This window comes from Balaenoptera borealis (assembly GCF_965194805.1).
Source record: "Balaenoptera borealis genome assembly, chromosome: 3".
Taxonomy (NCBI): Eukaryota; Metazoa; Chordata; class Mammalia; order Artiodactyla; family Balaenopteridae; genus Balaenoptera; species Balaenoptera borealis.
The window spans coordinates 24,606,684-24,629,325 of record NC_138866.1 but is presented as its reverse complement, the minus strand read 5'-3'; the positions used below and the strand labels follow the sequence as shown (position 1 = coordinate 24,629,325).

General features: G+C 42.9%; 1 protein-coding gene across 17 annotated transcripts in view; it reads left to right on the top strand.

Annotated features, from left to right (window-relative positions):
* The first annotated feature begins 224 nt into the window (after positions 1 to 224).
* The window catches only part of NRXN3 (neurexin 3), a 1,723,243-nt gene continuing 1,700,825 nt past the window's right edge, over positions 225 to 22,642 (top strand). For 6 of the 17 annotated variants that reach the window (XM_082384664.1, XM_082384663.1, XM_082384662.1 and 3 more), the window contains exon 1: positions 231 to 22,642. This exon is cut by the window's right edge and continues 22,351 nt beyond it. The gene's annotated coding sequence lies outside the window, so the exon portion shown is untranslated. The other 11 variants (XR_014242461.1, XR_014242462.1, XR_014242463.1 and 8 more) reach the window with 6 other exon arrangements.

The window sequence follows — 22,642 nt, the reverse complement described above, 5'->3', positions numbered from 1 at the left end:
TCCCAGGGTTGCTATGAGGACTGAGGGAGCTCATGTAGCTTTGGCACTTGGTGTAGAGCCTCACATGCAGGAAGTACTCACTGAATTGTTCTGTCGTTATTGCCATTATTATGTTGTTGTCACTGATAAAATCAACTCCCTGGCTGACCTTCCCTACCAGGCAGCGTGTGTGTGTGTGTGTGTGTGTGTGTGTGTGTCTGTGTGTGTGTGTGTGTATAGGTAGATATATGAGGGGGAGTTTACAAGTTGTCATTGTAAACTCATCAAGAAATAAATAGGAGATTTATAGCTTCAGGGCAATTAATTCTGCAGCTTTGCCCAGCATTATCTCAGTTCTGGGAACAAATACACCCCTATAACGGATTATAATCTTTAGGTATTCGGAATATAAAACAGCCCCTTGGGTTCCCTGTTGTGTTATGAGAAAACAATAACAGTTTAAAATGCAACCCACAGGCAGCCCTCCGGATGGGGTCAGCTCTCTTGCTATTGGCCTGTGATGTCCTTCGAAGAAAGTTAGTGAAACAGATATTCTTAACCTCCCTGTAGTGTCGCAGGAAGAGAAGATGGAATCTAAATGCTGCGTTGACCTTGACAACGGTGGCAGTAAAAGGTTTTCAAGTTAGGTGGAAATATTCACTCTTTTCCCTCACCTGGCTAACTCCCATTTAACCAACAAATCCAGATCCAATGGCCTGATCCTCCCGGGCAGAAGAAATCACTCTCTCCTCTGTCCTCTGTAGCACTAGGCTCATGCCTCTCTCACTGTATGTGTCACTTTATGTTATTATCCTGTTTCTCTATCTATCTCCACCCCGCTGTGCAAGGGAGGGAGATACTTGAGGGCAGGGATGATATTTAGGCAAGTTTGCATCTCCAGGGCCAATACAGGGCCTGGCAGCGTGATGGTGGGAGGAGGTGAAGCATGCTGGTTGACTTCCTACCAGGCTCTTGGACACTTGGCACTTGGTATGTTACTTTGTCCTCCCCATAGTCCTGCTGGGGGGCTATCTCTTCTACACAGGAGCAAACTGAGGCTCAGAGATTTTGCACAACCTGCTAGTTACTCTGCTAATGAGTGGTAGAACCAGAATTTGAACTCAGTTCTGTCTGTCTCCAAAGCCTGAGCTCGCTTGCTTGCTTTCACTGTTTTTTTTTTTTTTCCCCCTTCCCGTGGAGTGTAATGGTCAAGAACATAGCCTTGGGCCAGGCTGCTTGGCTTCAAATCTTAACCTCCTGATTATCAGCTGCATGGCTTTAGGCATGTTACTTAGCTTCTGTCTCAGTCTCCCATTTATAAAGTTGAATAACAATCCTTCCCTCTAGGATTGTGGTGTGAATTAAATGAGATAATATACATAAGACCTTAGAACAGTATCTGGTAGTATGTAAACGCTTGCTATTACCGTTAAAATTTTCCTTCCTTCCCTCCCAAGTCATACTGCATGTGCTCTTCATAGCTGCCCATGCTGTTCTTCCCATACCCTGCTGGCTCTGGTGTTGAATGGATGGATTAGGATGTTGGCTGAATGTGTCTGGCAAACACCTGGGCTCTCTTCCCAGGTGGATCTAGCAGGTAGCTTTGGGTACACACTTGTGTGATTTTTTCACCTGGCACCTTGTCTCTCCTGGCTTCAGAGGGCTATTGAAAATCATTACTTAACCTCCAGGAGGTCATGGCTGAATATGAGAACATGCTTGACATATAGCCATAATGTGGCTCTCTAAAACATGCCCCCTGAATTGAAGTTACCCCTCAAATTGACTCCTCCCCCTTGTAGTATAACAAGAGGCAGTATAGCAGAGTGGGCCCAGCAAGGACACTGGAATCAGACTGCCTGAGTCTGAATCTCAGCTCTGCCATTTGGTAGCTCTGTGACCTTAGGCAAGTTAGTTAATCTCTCTGAACCTTGGTTTCTTAATCTGTAAAATGGAGATAATAATATGCCTTATGGGGTATTGTTGTGAGGATTAGACGAATTAATGCCTATAAAATACTGAATCAGTGCGTGGCATATTGTAAGTGCTCACTAGGCATTGGTTGTTGTTATTATTGTTGTTGTTATTACTGGAGCTGAACCTGGTAAACTTACTGTGTGAACAAGCAGAGAAGAAACTGTCTAGAGGTCAGGGCTCCCTGCAAATGAGGGAGAGAGGGGTGGAATGAAGAATATTCAGTTCCTTCTCCCACCTTCACTGGTCTGATAAGTCGCTCCTTTTGAAGAGAGGAGCAGGGAGGTGGGGGCAGAGAGAGAGAGGCGGTAGGTGTCGCTCTGCTGTATGGAAATGTGGCACCTCTGGCCCGGCTCTCGCTGCATTTACCCCAGACCTGGCGCTCTGCTCAGTCCCAGCGGAGAAGGTGGCAGGGGTGCTGCTGCTCTCAGAGGTCAGGCGAAATGCAAAGTTACTCTTGTTTCAAGTTATTCTTTTCTTTTTTTAATTGAGGCATAATTGACATTTTAGTTTCAGGTGTACAACATTATGATTCAATATTTGTCTATGTTTCAAAATGATCACCTCAATCAGTCTAGTTAACAACCATCACCATACAGAGTTACGAAATTTTTTTGCAAGTGATTCTTGCACAAAGTATAAAGTTACTCTGACTTTTAAATGACTTAAGACTAATGAGTGTCCTGACCCAGGCAGAAGACCTGAGCTATGGAAAATCTGGTTTACTGTCACATGCTTATCCAGGGTGGCTTGTGTTTCATTATTTACCCAGGTCTGTCTGTGAGGATGGGGAGGCCCAGGGGCCTTGGAGGGGCCTACAGCAGATGCCGATTTCATAAGCCTCAAGTGCAAGCAGAGGCAGGACTGCGGGGCGGCCTGGCTCCTTCTTCCCAGCCTCGTATGAGTCACCAGGAAGGGAGAGAAGGACTATGATTTACTATATCCATGCCAACTGGGAACCGTATTTCCACGTCACAGATGAGGAAACTGAGGTTCCAGGTGGGGGTGAAGCAACTGAGATCCCGAAATCTTATTCAAGGTCACTCAGCTAGTGAGCGCTAGCTGGATTAAACCTGGATCTGCCTGATGCCAAAGCCACACCCTTTCCACAAGGTCCCCTTCTGCTCTGCTACACTGAGATGCCCCCCAGTGCCCCTGTGCTATAGACAGGAATGAGAGTTGCTACAGGTAACTCTCCGTTATAGCAATCAATTAAGCAACTGATTTTGTTGTTCTTACTGGCCCAAATGGAAACATATTTGGGCAGAATCAAGCTAATTTTACCATGAGAAAAGTAATAATAATGACTCTAAAATACACCGTGCTTTATGTGAGGAGGATATCAGCATCCTACTCTCCATTGTGTTCCATGGCTGGTTGTGACAGAGGTGGTTTGCAGGATCTAATGCCCAAGGGATCAGCTAAGTTTCAGGGAGCTGCTTGTGTTGGCAGAGAAGATGTGTAGCTAGCATGAAAATCTAGGTTGCCACCTGACTTTATGTCCTAGAATGATGGCTCTCACCCACGTCGAATGGTACACAGAAGCAAGCATGCTTAGAGTGGCCCTGGCAGGCTACTAGCCTAGATTCAGGTCATTTACAATGATTTGGAACATATTTGTGAAGTATCAGCTATGTTCAAGCCACTCTTCTCAGGGCTGTGTTGTGAGTTGCATGGTCTGGATTCCCCAGTATCCTGGGTGTGTTTGGCAGAAAGACCAGTGTGAGCCAAGATTGGCTTAGGGAAGAGGGGTGCAAACAGAATTTAATTGTCAAGATTCCAAGGTTTAGAAAGTTGGCTCTCAAACTTTGATGTCAGAAAACATTATCTGGGACATTTGTTAAAAATGCAGGTGTCTAGATGCCACCTTGAAAGGGTCTGGGGGTGAGACTAGCCTGGGGAGCTGCATGTAACAAGCATATCTGGTGATTCTGATGTGGATGGTTCATGGACCAATTTGAGAACCTGTGGCTCAGTCTCTGATGATGGAAGCATCAGAACATTAGGGGGCTGAACTTCTCAGGTGGGACAGGGATATTCTAGCAAGGTTCATTCTTGGTATTGGGAGCAGTCAGTGCCAATGGTCACAGGACAACAGGATGGTCAGTTGTCGTTGGACTTCAGGCCTGGGCTTCAGTCCCAATGGGTGAACTAGAGTAGAAAGGAAGAGCCAGGGCAGAAAGCCAGGCAAGCTGACTTGTCACATGGTGGAGTTAGGTTAGGAGGTTTCCACCTAAAAAGTTCATGGGGTCTCTAGGGGCCAAATTCAACTCTGGCATGTTGAATATGAGCGTGAGATCAGTGGACACCAATGGAGAAGACCTCACCATGCAGCTCATGGCAAGAGGCTGAAAGAACAGGGTTTGGGATAAATTGTGTGGAAGGTCCCAGTTGGAAGAGGGTACTATGTCTGACTTAAATCCATCAGTGGCTTTCCCTCACACTTAGAATGGTCTGAGTTACCTGGCCCCTGCCAGCATCCACAATCCCCCTTGAGCCTTTGTTTCTCTCACTCATTTTGTTCTAGCCAAACTTTGAAGAACATGGCTGTTTAGAGATGCCAAGGCTTTTCCTCCTAAGGGGCTTCCCAAGTCTGTTCCTTTGCCTGGAGACCTCTTCCCACCCCTTTTCCCATAAGATATGTTTTATGAAAAAGCTGATGACCCTGAGTTCCCTCTACCTCTTCTCATTCCCAGCCCCTTCAAAAGTAACCGAAGGCACAATGACATGGGTCCTCCAGCCCTTGCAAGGATGTGTCCCAGGGGATTCTTGTGGCTTTCACTTCTGTTCCTGGGCATAGAATTTGGGGGTGGTGATGGAGAAGGAGGACATTGAGTCCACTTAAAACTGGCACAGTCTTGGGAAGGGTGGGGAAGTAGAGGCCAACTGAGCTCTCCCTAAGGAATCAGAGGTGTCTCAAGGGTTGGTCAGATTCAGGTGCCATTTGGCCCCACTTACACGGTGGCCAGTAAGTCTAGGAATAGTCTGCGGTTAAGAGGCAGGGGCAGAGAATGAAGAATGGTTGGTGATTAAAAGAGGCTAATCAGAGCATCTTTGTATCCCCTAGTACCCACTAGCACACACACCTCTATCTCCTTACATCTATACTCATACAAATACCCATTTGTGCATGTGTGTGTGTAAGTATGTGTATATACAGGTGAGCATATATAACATACACATGGTTGGGACAGCATAGGAAACATGCTCAGGAACTTTGGGGGTGTCTCAGGTTGCGTTCCCAGCAGGTCTGGGAGAATCAACAGGCAGGGCTGCCACGCACCCCTGTGGTCACTGCTAATTGGCTCCAGGTATTTATCCAATGGCTGCACCATCCACTGGCTCAGTCACATCTGTGATGGACAAGTAGTCCATTTTCACATAACACGTCTCCTTATCCTTGCAGAAGGGGCAGGTAAATGAGGACTCAAAGTGTGTGACATCTTCACTTTGGGGAGTGGCTGCTGCTTTGTCTTTTTATACACTCATCTCTCAGGAGGGTGCACCTACCTCAGCTTTCCTCACCACTCCTCTCAGCTCCTTGGAGCCTTCATGATTTTGTCTCGGCAAGCCAACGCATTCTTCAGCTCTCAGCTCCGATTTCACTACTCCGGAGATGGATTCCCTGACCTCCCACTCCCCTTATTTCAAAGAACCCTACTGGCTATCACATTTGTGGATATTACTGTAGTTATATTATTTATATATTTATTTATCTCTCTTCCCCACTAGCCTGTAAATGCCATAAAGGAATGATTGTGTCTGTCTTGTTCACTCATTGCCTCTCTAATGCCTTGGGAGAGGCACTGTGCTTGTCAGTAATTCCTTGTTGAATGAGGGAAGAATGAAGGAATGAAGAGCTGGTTCTTAGAGAATCGGTAGGGCTTTGGTGGAAGACAGTCAGGAAGTCATAAATGACAAGGGCAACAACAGGAGGGAACTGATGCATGACATCTTTGGGATACTTTGGGTGAACCTGTTGGTTAGAGCACAGGGCTCATTTGGGGGCAGGGTGGGAGACCTAGTTAGGAAGGTAGGCTGGGGCCAGCACCCAGGGTTTGAATGCTGAGCTTAGGTTGGACTTTATTCCTTAGGCAATGGGGAGCCCCTAGAGGTTTTTGAGCAGGGAAGTGATAAAAATAGTGAGAAGACTGGTGGTACTTGGGGTGAATGAAGAGGAAGAAGCCAGAGGTAGGAAAAGCAGGAGGAGGGTGTTGCAGCAGCAGCAGCCCAGGCAGGAGGCAATTGCGTCCTGAACCAGAGTAGTGACAGTGAGAGTAGAGAGGGAGAAGCAGATGTGAGAGACATTGGGAAGGAAGAAATAACAGACTTTGGTGGCTGATTAGATGTGGGGGCGAGGGAGTTTCTCAGCCATTCAAAGGAAAAATGCCACCTCCCTTCTCCTGCTAACTTCAGCTCAATGGCAGGAGTATATCAGTGACAAAGAGCTGGCATGATCTGAGTCTGGAAGCATCTGTAGAAAGTAATGAAGTACATGCAGCTGAATGTGAATGGGAAAAAAATTTGTGTCATCAAGTGGTCCTATTGCAAAATGTGGAAGGAAATGAGCATTTATTTGAAAAAAAAAAAGAAATCTGCTGTGAGTACAGTGCCCCATCCCTTCCAGTGGATGAGTTGCTCCCACCCACCTGGCTGTGGTTTTAGCTGCGTGTACTTGAAAAGAGGATTAAAATAATGGCAAGAAGCAGCCACAGGAGACTTTCTTTGAGCTCTTTTGGTCATTAGATCAGTCTGAACTTCAGCCGTGTCTGAGATGGGACATACTTTTCTGCTAAAATATATAGGCTTTCAGGGAGATTAAAAAAATGGATCCGTTAGAGCTACAGTTGGCCAATTCCACAGCAGGGTCCCACTAACTGTATGAAACTCCAACTTACTTGGCCATTTTGGGCCTCAGTCTCCTTACTTGTAAACATAAGGGTCTGGAAAAGATAGAAACTCCATTGTTTTTCTGTGGGCTAACCTGAGATTTTGTGACCCAATTGCATGTGTTGAGGGTAGCTTCAATCAGTGGGGAGGGATTTTATGCATTTTTAATTTAGGTGCCAGGTGTCTGGAGTCAAAACATTGGGGGCACATCTTCTTTTTTCCCACTGAACTCCAGTATTAAACAATGTTCTCTTCCCACCCACCCATTACATTTCTATTAAACAGAACCACTCACTGACAGATTGCCTCCTTTTTAGGCTGAAGATTTTTCATCTTCATTTTCCACTGGGGGATATGTAGGGTTTATGTAATTTTGATGTAAATTTACATTCACTGGAGTCATTGCTGTTTCTCTGGTGGGCAGTAGAGCATAATGGTTAAGAAGCCAAGGAGACAGGTAAGTTAGTAAGTGTGAAGCCAGGATTTGAACCCAGGAAGTGTAGCTCTGAGGCCACACTACCTTATGCTAGTGCCTTTGTATTAGTCTGCTCAGTTTGTCATAACAAAATACCACAGATGGGGTGGCTTTAAAAGCATAAATTTATTTCTCTTGGTTTGGGAGGCTGGAAGTCCAAGATCAAGGTGTTGGCAGGTTTGGTTTCTCCTGAGGCCTCTCTACTTGGATGGCCGTTTTCTCACTGTGTCTTCACATGGTCTTTCCTTTGTGTGTGAGCATCCCTGGTTCTCTCTCTTCTTATAAGGACACTAGTTTTATTGGGTTAGGGCCCCATCCTGTGACCTCATTTAACCTTAATTAAAGGCCCTATTTTCAAATGCGACACATTGGGGGTTAGGGCTTCAACATGTGAATTTTGCAGAACACAATTTAGCCCAGAACAACCTTCCTCATGAGTTTGTTGAGAGGATGAAATGAGCTTGCATATGAAAAGTACATACTTAGAACAACAGTGCCCAGGATACAGTTAATTCTCAGAGCTATTGTTATTTTTAAAAATTAATTAATTAATTAATTTTATTTTTGGCTGTGTTGGGTCTTCGTTGCTGCACGCGGGCTTTCTATAGTTGCAGCGAGCGGGGGCTACTCTTTGTTTCGGTGCACGGGCTTCTCATTGTGGTGGCTTCTCTTGTTGCAGAGCAAGGGTTCTAGGTATGCAGGCTTCATTAGTTGTAGCATGCAGGCTTCAGTAGTTGTGGCTCATGGGCTCTAGAGCGCAGGCTCAGTAGCTGTGGCGCACGGGCTTAGTTGCTCCGTGGCATGTGGGATCTTCCCGGACCAGGGCTCGAACCCATGTCCCCTGCATCGGCAGGCGGATTCTTAACCACTGGACCACAGGGAAGTCCCTATTGTTATTCCTTGATGTGGCTATAAGGAAGGGACTAAAACTATTACAAGGTGCTAAGGGGTCCCGAGGAGAATTTTTCCTCTTCTCTCATGTCCACTGCCACCCTTACCACCTAAGCCACCAGTATCTCTTGCCCAGAGTCCTGCAACAGCCTCCTGACTGTTCTCCCAGGTTCCACACTTGTCCCCTGTTGTCTGTTAGCCACACAGGCTTGATCTTTTAAAATAAGTCAGATATTTCCACTCATTTACTTAAAATCCCCAGGCTCTTCATTAAACCTTAATTAATGTCCTAATTCCTAAGCCTGACTTCCAATCCAGGCATAATCCAGCACCTTCTCTGCTACCTCATCTCCTTCCTTCCTTGCTATGGTCCAGCCACACTGGTCCTCTTTCAGTTTCTTCCTTGGGGCCTTTGCACTTGCTTGTCGTTAATTCCCAAACCCTCTTTCCTCAAATATCTGCTGGGCTTGCTGCCTTCTCTCATCCTGGTTTAGGCTCAAAATGCACCTCCCTGCCACTCTACCTAACGCATCTCCCTCTCCCACAGATACTCTCTACCCCATTACCCTGTTTTATTTTCTTTAAAGGACTTATCACTGTCTAAATGACCTCATCTTCCTTATTTATTTATTTACTTATTGTCTTTCTTTCTCATTACACTCTATAAATGAAGGGATGTGTTATCTTTGGTTCACTATTGTAACTCCAATGGATAAGCTCAAAGTGCATCATTTGAATGAATGGATGAATAAGTGAATGATCTTGAATCTGGAGATTCAAGTAGGAGGGGACTATCCAGGATAAACATCCACAAAGTAAGAATGGAGAGCTCAGTGGCAAAGTGGAGGAAGGGTATTTTTTGTCATATACGTCTTCTTCAGAATGTCTATTTTGGGGGCAGGTGCAAGCATGCATATCTTGATCTCCATGGTGCAAAGGGAACTATATGACATAAATAAAATTTCCAAAAGATTCAGACTACTCTTGGCCTTTATTGGATTTAATCCCAGGACCCCAAAGCATTACGACTACTGAAAAAGTATCCTGGCATCAGCTACAGAACCTGGCTCCTGCCTTATCAGCCTTTGCCATCTTGATTCATCCCTTGGCCCTGATGGATTTCATCTGCATGCTTAGCCCTGCCCAGGCCCAGGAGCCATGCTGTCCAGACCAGAGAGTACTTTCCAAAGTACAGTACCCATTCTCCCTCGGGTGGTATTCTAAATATTTAACAACTGGTGTAGCAATGGCACTGACGATTCAGCTGTAAACAACCAGTATAGCTGAATTAATGTGTATTGGCCAAATGTCAGCTCTGACTTTCCCATCAATCCCCTCCCCAGAAAATGGGGTATAGCGTTTACTCTATTGCAGATGATGAAGTGGCTGTACCTACGTGCCCATTAACCTTTCCCTTTCCACGTGCAGTAACCCAGTCTTTCCTGTGGGACGCTTCACTTTTCCCATTGCAGCTGAAGCCCCTTTTTGTGTCCTGCAACCTGATAGCCTGCCAAGTACCCCATTCATTGGACAAGTGTTTATTGAACAACTTTTATGTGTCAGACACTGTGCTGGCTGCTGGGGATAGAGCAGTAAACAAAAAGATGCAAATTACCTCCTTTATGGAACTTAGATTCAAGAATATTCCAGTGTCTCTGCCTAGTTCTTTTATAAAATACAATATTGAATTACAAAGTTATTGAAGTGTTAGGGATGGGAGTAAATAAGGAGAAACCACACTTGAGATGAAAGGGGAGCATCTCCTGCTTAGTTCTTGCCAATCTCAACTTCCGCCCCAAGAGGTGGGACCTTTTCGCCTGTGCCTCTCACCTTGCCTGGGTCGTGTCCCGGGGTTACTTACCTGGAACCACATCCAACCATTTGTCTGACTGCACGTACTGCTGTGGCCTAGAGGCACTTCCCCCGTTGTGCTGGACACTGTAGATACTGAGGCTGCCTTAAGTCATATTGTGCTTTTCCAGGCCTTTTGGGCAATGGTTTATGATTTTCATCTCCTAAGTCCTGCCTTCCTTTTTACCTTTTCTGATTTTCTCTCAGCAGAACACTGAGTCTCAACGTGACCCTCAGTGGAGTTGCTGCACATTTTGACAGATGTAGAGTCTCAGAAGCCTCCTGCTTTTACTTCTCCCACATAAGACCTCCTGTGACCCCAGTAGGATGGTGTGTGCCTGATCTTTTAAATGTAGACGCGAACCAGCTACTTGTAGTGGAATTATGTCAGATCCCTTTCTACGAGGCCTGCTCTGCTAGTTCTTTTCTGCTAACTTATTTGCTTTGGGTAATTTTGTCTCCTGAATCATGACTGGTTCTGGCATGCACCCTCATTTGACTCAATATCCCCATCCCAACAGTCAGCAAAGTGCTTTAGTTAGGAAGTTTTTGGTTTCAAAGAATGGAAAACTCAACCTAAGTTGGCTAAAACGGAAAGGGGGAATCTATTTGCTTTGTAACTAAATGGTTTGGGTAAGGCCTGAATTAGGACTCAAGTGAAGTGACCAGAACGTGGCTTCTCTCCCCATTTCTTGCCTCTTACTCTTTGACATTGGTCCTATTATCAAGCAGGCTGTCCCTTGTTTCTGAAGATGATTGTGAACGTCTCCCTGGCAGTGTCCTCATTCATATCCATGAGAAAGAGAAACTTTGCTTCTTTGGTGGTTTTAACCAGAAGTTGAGTCTTACTGGCCCTTGATTGGCCTGATGTTGATCACGTGCTATTTTGGTCAGTTGAGACTGCTATAAGAAAGTACATAGATTGGGTAGCTTATAAGCCACAGAAATTTATTTATCACAGTTCTGGGGGCTGGAGGTCTGAAATCAGGCACGATCGGGTTTTGGTGAGTGCTCTCTACCAGGTTGTATCCTCACATGGCAGAAAGAGCTACGTAGATCTCTGTTCTCTTCTTAAAAAAAGGCTAATCCTGTTCATGAGGACTCCACTCTCAAGACCCAATTAACTCCCAAAGGCCCTACCTCCAAATACTATTACATTGGGATTAGATTTCAACATATGAATTTTGGAGGGACACATTCATTCCATAATATGTGCCTTTTCCTCAACCAATCACTGTGGCCACGATAGAGGGGCAACACAGGATGGCTTAGGCCAGTCAGGACTCAACTCCTCTTGCTGGGAGTGGGGTCAGTTTCAGGCAAATCACTTGGTTGGAAAATTCAGGGTGACGTTGGGAAAGGCAAAATGGGAACAGGTGTCCCCTATAGCAAGCAACTTGACCTTTGCCTCAAAATGCTGCCTTTGCCTCCAGAATTGATATGGCATTCAATATAATTTCTCTGATAGAAGTTGTGTGCATGTTTTTATTTCCCATCTGGCAAGTCCTTCTAGTCACCCCTCCTCCACTCCCCTTTTCCTTCTCGGGAGTATGGCCTCAGAGATGTTGTGCGATAGCAGGTCATTGCAATAGCTTAGGTATTGTAAATGCAAAAGATACTCCTTCTGCAACAGTAAGGCGGTAATCATGGTAGAAACTATACAGGTTAATAGTGATAGGTATGTTGAAAGTAAGCAAAACAGTCCAAGTTTGTCTTGGAGATATTCTTAACGATTTTCCTTGGTTTGATATCTGTGACATTTGTCACAATTTATATCCTTTAACTTTTAGTTTTACCCCTATAGAAGATTTCTTAGAATTATTGGACTTGAAACTTGGTAATGATCTCATTTTTCTTGTTAGAAAACAGACCCAAATAGGTTATGGGACCTGCCCAAAGTCACACAGAAATATCCATAGTTTGAGGTCCTAGTTCTTAGTCTACTGCTCTCATTGTCCTTGTGGACAGAGAGGCGGTGGGGAGTGCCCACCAAGCAGCAGTAGATGCCCCGACTAAGTGTTCTGAGCCCCCCGTGCTAGGTATGCCCCGGCATTCTCACTGCAGTGGCTAAGGCTCCCGTTACAGATTTAGAGCCATTCTGTCTCCTTTAAAAGAAAATATATAGTTCTATTATTAAAACTGATGAAGTTAAACACCATATTTTTCTAGCAGATTATAAAAGAAATGCAAGCCAAAAGTACAATTACACATTTTTTGCTATTCATTAATTTATGGCTAAATGAATTCTAGCCATATTTCCAAATTTTCACTAAAATTTTTGGTTTCTGCACTACCCTTAGATATCCTTTCTGAGATTTATAAGATTCTTTGGGACTTTAAGACTTTGGGACTTTCTTCGACTGTTGGCATTCATTCATTCATTCAACAAATATTTGGTTAGGTTTAAACTAGGCAGTCATTCATATAAATACTTTTGTTATTCGTTTGCCAAAAAATTCCTGGGGACTTGGATTTTCTCTTTCTTTGAACCCCCAGTCTTCTGTTTTACGTGATCATGGCTATCACAGTAATGATAACATACATATGCAACAGGCTTCCTAGTAAGTATTATCATTATACACATTTTACAGATGGGAAAACAGAAATCCAGGGAGGTTATATCACTTACCCAAGGTCACCCATCTGGTGAGTGGTGGAGGTGGAGTTTGAACTCAGGCAGTCTGGCTCCAAGGTCCATAATCTAAATGTCTAGAGATAGAGAAGGCTCTGTACAGAGACAATATGGACTGCATATACAATGAGCTGCCTTTTGAAAGATTTTTCTCTAGTAAGAAGAGGGCAATTTTCCACTTTCTTTTAAAGGAGAATGAGACCAACACTGCTATTTCCAGCTTACTCTGGGGAGATTGCTAAAATAACTTAATAAACAGTTGTTTCCAACTTTTGGGTATAGAAGCCCATGAGCTTTTCTTTTCTTTCTTTCTTTCTCTTTCTTTGTTTCTTCCTTTCTTCCTTCCTTCCTTCCTCCCTCCCTCCCTCCCTCCCTCTCTCTCTCTCTCTCCCTTTCTTTCTTTCTTTCTTTCTTTCTTTCTTTCTTTCTTTCTTTCTTTCTCTCTTTCTCTCTCCCCTTCTTTCTTTCTCTCTTTCTTTTCTTTCTTTCCTTTCTTGCTTTCTTGTTTTCTCTTTCATGCTTGTTTCTCTTGTAAGGACTATGTTAACAGTTTTTGAATACATCTCTGTCCAGATACAGAGTCCAGCTTATTCTCTCACAGAGTTGCTTTTATCGGGCCATCTGAGAAATATTTCTTTCTTTAGTTCATTCTAATCATTTACTCTTCAGGGCAGACCACATGGAATCACAGAAAGAGCACTGTACTGAGAACTGAAGCACCAGCTTTGTGACCCAAGGCACATCTCCTCTCTTGTCTGCTCTTTGGTTTTCTTATTTGTTTAAAAAAGGGTTTCAATTAGATGATCTCTACAGGTCCATTCAACTCCAAATACCCTAAGTCTTGGTTAGGGTATCGAAAAAATATACTGGATCTTTAAAAAATCTCTTTGGTGGAGGATGGAAATCCTGATTACAGTGGATTATATAAAAGATTTCTTCACACAAGGGCAGCTCACAGGTGGGGCAGGGTATCCACAGCCAGCATAGATGCTCATGGGTATCACTGAGTACCACGCTTTATCACTCACAGTATGTGACTTTCCTTCTCACAATTGAAAGATGGTTTCTGTATCTCCAGGAGTTGTGATCACGCTCCTGATAGAAAGAAAGAAGGAGGAGGAAAGAAGAGGAGGAAGTATTGGTATCAGGAAGACGGGTGCTTTCCCCAGAAATCCCCATGGACTTCTGCATATGCCTCATTGGCCAGAACTGGATCACATGACTATTAGCTATGAAGAAGCCTGGGAAGGTTAATGTTTTCAGCTGAGTATATTGTCTCCCTGAACAAAATTGAGGTTTTGAGGTAAGGAGGAAGTAGAGAGTAGAATGGGGGAACAACTTGCAGTTCTGGCATGTGTCATGTCTAATTCTTTGTTTCTTCTAAACTTAAAAACAGATGAATAAACAAACAAATCCTTCTTTCATTCCCTGTTTTCTTCCTTTCTGTCTGGGTACTAGATAGAGTTCCTCCTTGATTGACTTTTATTATTATAAAAATAATGACATCATTATTATTATAAAAATAATGACATCATTATTAATAATATGTAATTATTCATAACATTATTAACCACTAGTTTATACACAAAGACTTGAGCAATTAGACTAAGGAGTTCCTGACTTCGGTTGTCAAGGATGAGGGAAAGACATGATTTACCCAGTGGGAGGAAGAATCTGGAGAGCAAACATGGGCTGGACCAGAAGTTCTGATGGACAGAGCAGGGTTTGGATTCTATTTGCAGTTCAGTGTGTGACTTGGGAGATATAACTTCATCTGTGGGTCACAGGTTAGCCTACCTTGTTAAATAAAAGTAAATGAGATGATGGATTAACACCATTTGCATTCCTTGGAAAAGAGCTATTTACAAGAGTCAGTACAAGATAAAAATGTATATTAATTAATATAGACCTTACTGGGGGACCACTAATTTGGAATTTGTCATAACTCAGGCAGAAGCTAGATTTCAGAGGGACTCTTTCATCTTCTTAAGAGAATAAGCTATTTGCAGACACTGTAGAAGCACTTTAATTTGCAGAAAGTAAGAGCAATAATGAACAAAATTTTTCTTGACTATTCAGGATTTTTACTTGGCAATAATAACATTGTTACCTTAGGTCTAGTTATATTTTTTCTTAAAAGTGAAAAAGATAGTATTTCTTTAAAAATATTTCATAATTCAGACTTTTTAATGAATTCAGGTGGCCCTCTTTATTTACATATTTCAGTGAGTTCTTGCTGCATTATTGTCCCAATAGGAAAACCCATCCTGATGCTGTCTCAGGATCCACTTCTGGGTCAACTGGAAGAATGATGACCTTCTTCAGGGCAGTGGCCTTTGTTTCCTTCCAATTAGGAAACTTCTTGGCTTGGTGTATGAAGTTAGTCCTCAGTAGACTAAAGAGTTGCTGAATTACTCACCTTAGCTGCCTATGTTATGAGATGACACATGTAGTCAGCCCATCATTAAGCATGACATGTATTGAAGTGTTCAATAAATGGTAGCTATAATTGTTAGGAGGCAGATAGTAGGGTGGTTAAGGGCACGAGACTTAAAGAGTCTGACACTCTAAGATTGGAATTCCAATGCTAACACTTACCAGCTAGGCAACTCACTTCTCTCCATTTCTCATCTCTGTGATGGCGATAACAGTACCTACTCCATGGGGCTGCTGTGAGGATTAAATTAGATACTGTAGGTCAGGTGTCTGACTGACTCAGGGTCTGGCACATACTAAATCCTCAGTAAATGACAGCTATCATCATTTTAGTTTTTGTTGCCAGTGTGGATGTATGTCTCACCCAGACCTCAATAGAGCCAAATTTGTCTGCACAATCCAAATCCAACACAGGATATGCTCCTCAGTGTTCCCAGATCTGACTTGGGAATGTTTGGAGTCAAGAAGCTTAACGCCGAATCCCCCTTCACTGTAGAGGATGTTGGCTAACACTGTCCTAAGTTCATTTGGGAAAAACATTATTTGCCCTGCATGGAAGACAGAGAGAAAGGAGCTTTAGCTGCTAACTTTCTAACACCAGGTGGCTCAGTTGTCTTGAGAAACCATGACACACATTTTGCAAAAGGCTGTGACAGAGCCTTCTGCTTATTCTCGGCCTCTGTATCCCTTCTAGATTTTGTGTCCCGTCTCCTTATTGTAAAGGACACACATTAACTTGTAGGAAGATAAAGTCCTCTTCTGATTACTAACACGGTTTTGAGCAAAGAGACTGTGAGTCTTTGCGCATGTTGCTGAGGGTGAATGCACTTTAGTACCACCCTGGGAAAGAGTTACAGATCTGCTATCGATTGCCCACGTTTTCCTTTCCATATTAGGCAGTCAGCTAGGTGAGCACCACTCCCAATATGATTGATTGGTGTTTAACATTGGTATCTCACTTTGTGTTTATAAAAAGCTTCAAAAATCAATTCCTCATTAACCTGATTGAAAGAGAAGTTATGCCTCATCTGCTGTGTTCTGAAAAGGACATAGATCACTTCAGGTGCTCAATAAATATTAAGCATTTAATCCTCACCATTCCTCCCACCAAATAGGTCACTAGAACTCATTTTCTTAGGGATGAGAGTCTTCACTTCTAGACCAATGTTACTTTCTGTAAATCACAAGCTTTCCGAGATAAGAGGACTCTCATATAGATGATGTAAAACATGCCTAGTGGTCGCCTGGTTCACAAGGTAGTGGAGTTCACGCTCTCTGCATTCTCACTAATAATTTCTGAAAAGAAGGCTGAGCAATTGAGTTACTTGGAGTTATGTGGCCTGTATTACTTGTACTGGAGCAGCATCTCACCTGGAAGGAAGAAGCTTTTATTAAGGTGGACAGGATCACAGAAAGTTAGAGGCTGTCCGTCATAGTGCTGCCATTCTTTTAAGACTATTCACACACACACAATGGCACAGACATGTCCTATCTTGTCTTCCAGGTTGAATAGCATTATTATTATTATTTAATTAATTTATTTATTTTTGGCTGTGTTAGGTCTTCGTCGTGGTGCGTGGGCTTCTCATTGCGGTGGCTTCTCGTTGCGGAGCACGGGCTCTAGACGCGTGGGCTTCAGTAGTTGTGGCACATGGGCTCAGTAGTTGTGGTTCGCGGGCTCTAGAGCGCAGGCTCAGTAGTTGTGGCGCATGGGCTTAGTTGCTCCGCGGCATGTGAGATCTTCCCGGACCAGGGCTCGAACCCGTGTCCCCTGCATTGGCAGGTGGATTCTTAACCACTGTGCCACCAGGGAAGCCCTGAATAGCATTTTGAACTTTGGAATACTGTCCTACATAAGGAATCATGATGTTCATTTTATTTCTTTGAAGTTTCCATAATGGGATCTCTCAGTTTGGAACCTCTCAGAAACTTTAACTGCAGAATAAAGATGTGCTTGTGCAGGAGTCTTAGAGGGTGCTGCTCAATCATAATTTCTGGCCCCCAATCCTCATTTCTCAGGAGTAGGTTAAGACGGTGACTGAGCTGGTGATAAGACCCAATCTGGAGGGGGAAGATACCTCTGGATAAGATGACCGCTTGAGGCTTAATTTCTCCAGGGAAATGCAAAAAGCTGTGCTGCTAAGGCATTTTCAGGCTGCCTCTGTGGTGCAGGCTAAGCAGCATGTAATACAGAACAAGTGCTGTTTGGTTACAGAAAGAACACTGATAAATGTCTGGCCGTTAAGGTCAGACCATGGAGAAGGAAACAGCACACAGCTCTGAAGCAGCTGGCTTAGAATTTAGCATCAGACAGGGACGCTGTCTTACATTCTGGGGAATGTAGTTTGGATAAAGCTTGAATTCAGCCAATGATATATTACAGTAAAATATTACAGTTTATTTTAAGCCACATTTTTTCTTCGCCTGCTAACTGGGTCTACCCACCTGTTTGAAAAGATTCAGAAGAGGCTATAAATTCTTTACTGTTGGAGCCCAAGAATATTCTAGATTTTGATAATGACATCATTTCACACTGTAATGTTTTGCATGAGAGGTTTTTGGAGGACTATCTGAATGATAATTAAACCACACAATATCCATGTGAGCTTAGAATTTCTTTTTTTTAAAGCAGTTGGAAGAAGAAAGGAATAGGTAAGACTGATGAGACTAGTCAGTGGTTCTGGATGTAGAGATGACTTAGCACCGTGACAACTAGACATCTCTCTCTAAACATCACAGCAAAACCCCTTTTGATATCCACTTGCCATGGACTGAATGTTTGTGTCCCCCCTACCCAATTCATATGTTGAAGTCCTAACCCCCAGTGTGATGGTAGTAGTAGGTAGGGACTTTGGGAGGTGATTAATGAAGATAGAGCCCATATGAATAGGATTAGTGCCCTCATAAAAAGACTTTAGACTTTAGAGCTTTTTCTCTTTTTCTCTCTCTCAGCCATGTGAGGACACAATGAGAAGACAGCCACCTGCAAACCAGGAAGTGGGCTCTCATGAGACACTGGATCTACCAGCACCTTCATCTTGGACTTCCCAGCCTCCAGAACTGTGAGAAAGAAACGTTTGTTGTGTAAGCCACCCAGGTTACTGTATTCTGTTATAGCAGCCTGAACAGAGCGAGACACCACTCATCCTTCTGCAGTTCTTTCTGATCAGCATTTTTCTCTACTGTCTCACATGGGACTGTCATATATTTCTAGATAAGGCTGGAGAGTTGTTTTTGCCAAGGGACTCATATCTAGAGCCCTTCTTCCACCCACATTGGACGGGCGTTCACTCTGGGTCATTGTACGGAATTAAAATGGCCATGAACCTTGCATTCTGTCCAGGGCCAGGTCTTCTGGAGCTTAGTAATTGACCCTCTGGCAGTCATTATGCAGTCGCGCCTTTGCTCACACCACAACACCTACCTTAAATGCTATCATTTCTCTCTTCTTCTACTGAAATATTTTACATTCATAAAGCTTTAGTCTCACATCTCCTTTTCTTTGCGAAGCAAGGCCCATGGCCTATATCACCCATACTATACATTTGTCAATCATCATATCCCATGTTATGACACTTCATGTGTGTTTTATGTTACCTAATTATATATAAGACAGGGTGATAAACACAAACTTCTTAGGTATATAGGAAGGACTGAATTAATTTCTGTGAAAGTGATGATTGTAAACTGTTAAACTCTTAAAATCTATACAAAGTAAAGTATAAAATTTTTTGAAGTATTCAGTTTTTAACGAGTAGGGCATCTCCCCAGCGATGATCAGAAATTACCAAAGGCAGAAATTCTCTTTTATATTTGGTCTCCTCCAGGGTCTAGTACTGTGTCTCAGAAGAACATAGGCTCAAAAACTGTTGGTTGGTTGGTTGATTGTTTTCCATATTTAAAGTTGTGCCATCTGCTGAACTATTACCAGGCATATCCCAGGATGCTTTCCTGGTTTTTAGATAGACAGGGGGCCCAGTGAAGTGTGGATGAATTCTTTCTAAAAGGTTAGATGTTGATTGACTGATTAGCTCCTTGGCAAGGAAAGTATTCCTCCCTTACATCATTATAGATGCACAGTTGTACCTCTTAGGAGTCTGTTTTTGAGAGGTATAGAACAGTTTAAAGTTGTTTCACAGTAGGAAGGCTTTTATTACCATAGAAGACATTTAGTGACTTCGAGGCCCCATCAGATTAGCTTGATACCCAGGCCAGCTGGAAATGGAGCACTCATAGATTACCCTATGATACTCATCATCTGTGTGAAGCCCAAGCAGCCCAGAGTGGGATACCTTCCTCTTCATTACCAGGAGTTAGTTATATGGGGAGAGGGGGAAATTCTATAGGAGAATTTCTTAACTCTCTGCATTTGTGTCTCTGTTTTTTTTTTTTAAAGTCAGGTTATTGAGGTGTAGTTTACATACAGCAACACTGCACATCCCCTTTTAAGTCTCACCTTATCAGCTAAAGTATAAGAGATATGGTGAGGCTAGGTGGTTCCTATGTTCCCTTCTTCCTAGTCAATTCTCTCTGCCCATATAGTTTTCCATGGAATCTCAGGCTTTTGTGAAGTTTTTATAGATGAAAAATAATTGACAGATATGTCAATCACTCATTTTCTGACTCCACCGCCCCCTGACTCCATCGCTGATCTGAGCTGTTTTTAGGCCACATCAGACAGGGCAGAGGCGCCCCTAAGTTCAGATTTGCCAAAAACGTGTAGGGCATTCTGCAACTCTGGTTAACAGTCCCTTTCTTTCCTCTGTTCCCTTTTTTCTCAGGATTATTTAAGACTTTTTTTTGTTGTTATTAAGTATTCTTGGTGATTCCACATCGGAGAGATTGGAGGAGATGACGTAATGAATTGATGAGCAAATGCGAGGTAACAAGAGAAGGAAATTTTGGTTCCTCCAAGAAAATGTGATTTGCTGGAAGTTTGAAGAACTCATCTCAGGAATCGAAGTGCTCCAATTTCTTTATTGCAAGATCCTTACCTCTTTCTTGCCAGTGTGGTCAAATCAGACCTTACCTCACCGCATTTTCTCTGCCATCCCATTTGGTGGTCGGCATCAACGGTAACATCATAAAGCATTTTGGACCTGGGACCACCTGGTCCCTGAAAAGATGCAGAAGTTCCCATTTGCTTACAGTACCTGAAACACCTGGGACCACACTGTCCTTACAGCCGCTGTTACTGTTATTTTTGCTTCTTGCCAATACCCTTGGATATCTTGTGCTACAAAACACAAGAAATTACATTTCGGATGGGGTCATGCCTTTTCTTCTTCTTTAGAAAGGTTTCTTGAGTGTGGTGCAGGGGTTTTCAAAGGAAATCACTGGGGCCTCGCTCTGGGCCGTGACCCTATGTAGCAGAATGACATTTGGCACAATGCAGGCCTGTCACGGGCCCTGTCCATGGGGGTTAGGGACTGCACGTATTGCAGAGTCTGCATTACAGTGCTTAGTTGCCAGTGGCACAGAGGGAATGACATTATACAGTGTGGCCCTAGGTTAATGGAGAGTGATTTAAAAAAACAACAACAACAAACATAATAGAAGTTGTACATCTAAATAAGGGTTGTGCCCTTCAAAAGTTGTAGCATGGAAGGCAATGCATTAATCCGTCAACGCTCTCCTGAGCCAAGCATTGTTGTAACTTCTGATGTGAAGTTGCCTTCAGGGTCTGTGGCACATTAAAAATATATTTATAAAATATTTATTGTGCTTTTATCCTGATTACAAAATTTATATAGGTTTGTTGCAGAAAGTTTGGAAAGTACAGGAAAACACAATTAAAAAATAAATCATCTATAATCTTAGCACCCTGAGAAGACCCCTGTCAAAACTAATGTATATCGTCTTGGTAATTGTTTATGCATCTGCACACATGGTTGTAAACACACACACTGACATTGCATGTTTACTCACTGAATTGAGGCAATAACCTTTAGACTGTCATTTAGGCTGCTTAAAAATATGTTATGGCACATTGCTTTGATCATTCTCAGTGGTCCAAATATTTTTCTTTTTTTTTTGCAAATATTTTTCTTAAAGGGGGTGGATTTTATTTGTGGAAACAGCCAGACGTTATTTAGAGCCAAGCCTAGGTATCTCCATTATCAAACTGGCTAATATGGTTTGGGAAAACCAACAAACTCATGTGACTATAAAGTAATAAATTTGGTTTCCTTGGATGGATCACTCTGACTTAATGTTATATCCAAAAGCAGAGTTCTGCTGATGTGTTAAGCCATGGCAAATCGTTGGGTTAAGTGTATAGATTTCAAAGGTGAATGATTTGAAGGAGAGGGGCACACTCTTTCAGACATAAAACTTCTGGTTTTATATATAAGGAACATGAACCACTTACAAGGCAGGGAATTTTCTCCCATAATCTTGGAGCTTACAGTGGCCATGTAGCATCTTCACTTTTTTGAAAGCCATCTTTTGCAGGATCCTGAACCTCTCTTAGCCTGGCCAGGATGTTAGTCTGAGAGTTAAGACTGCTTTTTACTTCATGGATGTTAGCTGGGGTCGGCTCTCCTCTGCTTTATGTAAATGTCTGGTTTTCCCTTGCCCTGAGGCAGCCAAAAAGAGGGGCTGAGGGTGATGACCGTTTTCATAATAGTACCAGTTAAATACATTAGCATTTATCCATTCTGAAATAATGAATAGTTTCCAATAGATTAAAAAATATGCATTAATAATTCAATGCAATTATGAAAGAAGACAGAATCCATCAATAATTAGGACCTTGGAGTTTGCTTTTCCATCACCATCCACCACCGTGATCTATTCTACTGATGATGGTCTCCTTGCTGGCCTCCTGGACAATTATTGAGATCCTAGCAGGCCAGATAGGGCTTTATTAATGCAAACACACTGGCAGCCTCTCATGTATCATGACTGGTGATTTAGCACCAGAAATTAATATCTTGGTCCCCAACCTTGCCAATCTCTATTTTGTCTCCAACAGATGTAGATAATAATTTGGAAAAAATAGGAGTCGGGAGCTGGCTGGGTTCTGGAATCCTTCTAGACTAAGAAGGTAAATTACCCTTTCCTAAATGAGCAATCAGATTCTCAATAGACTCCTTCAACCAGTTCTCCAGTTCTAAAACTCCTTTGGCTCCTTCATGGGGCTGATACTTTGTGGGGATGCAGATTCAACTAACATTTATTAAGCCTCTATTATGTGGCAGATAGTGTAAAAGGCGGTTTTATAAGTATTCTTATTTTATTCCCACATCAATCCATTTCTGCACAGATTATGTATTGAGGTTCAGAGGCGGTTAGTAATTGGCCCAAGGTCATACCATTGATTAATGGGGAGGTGAGATTTAAATCTAAATATTGGGACTATAAGGTTGTATGCATTTGTTACTTATTTATTAAGTGTCTCCTCCCGTTAAAATGTAAGTTCTGCAAAGGCAGGAACTTTGTCTTGGTCACACTGTATTTCCAGCACCTACAACCATGCCTTGCATATAGTAGGTGTTCAACAATGGTTTTGT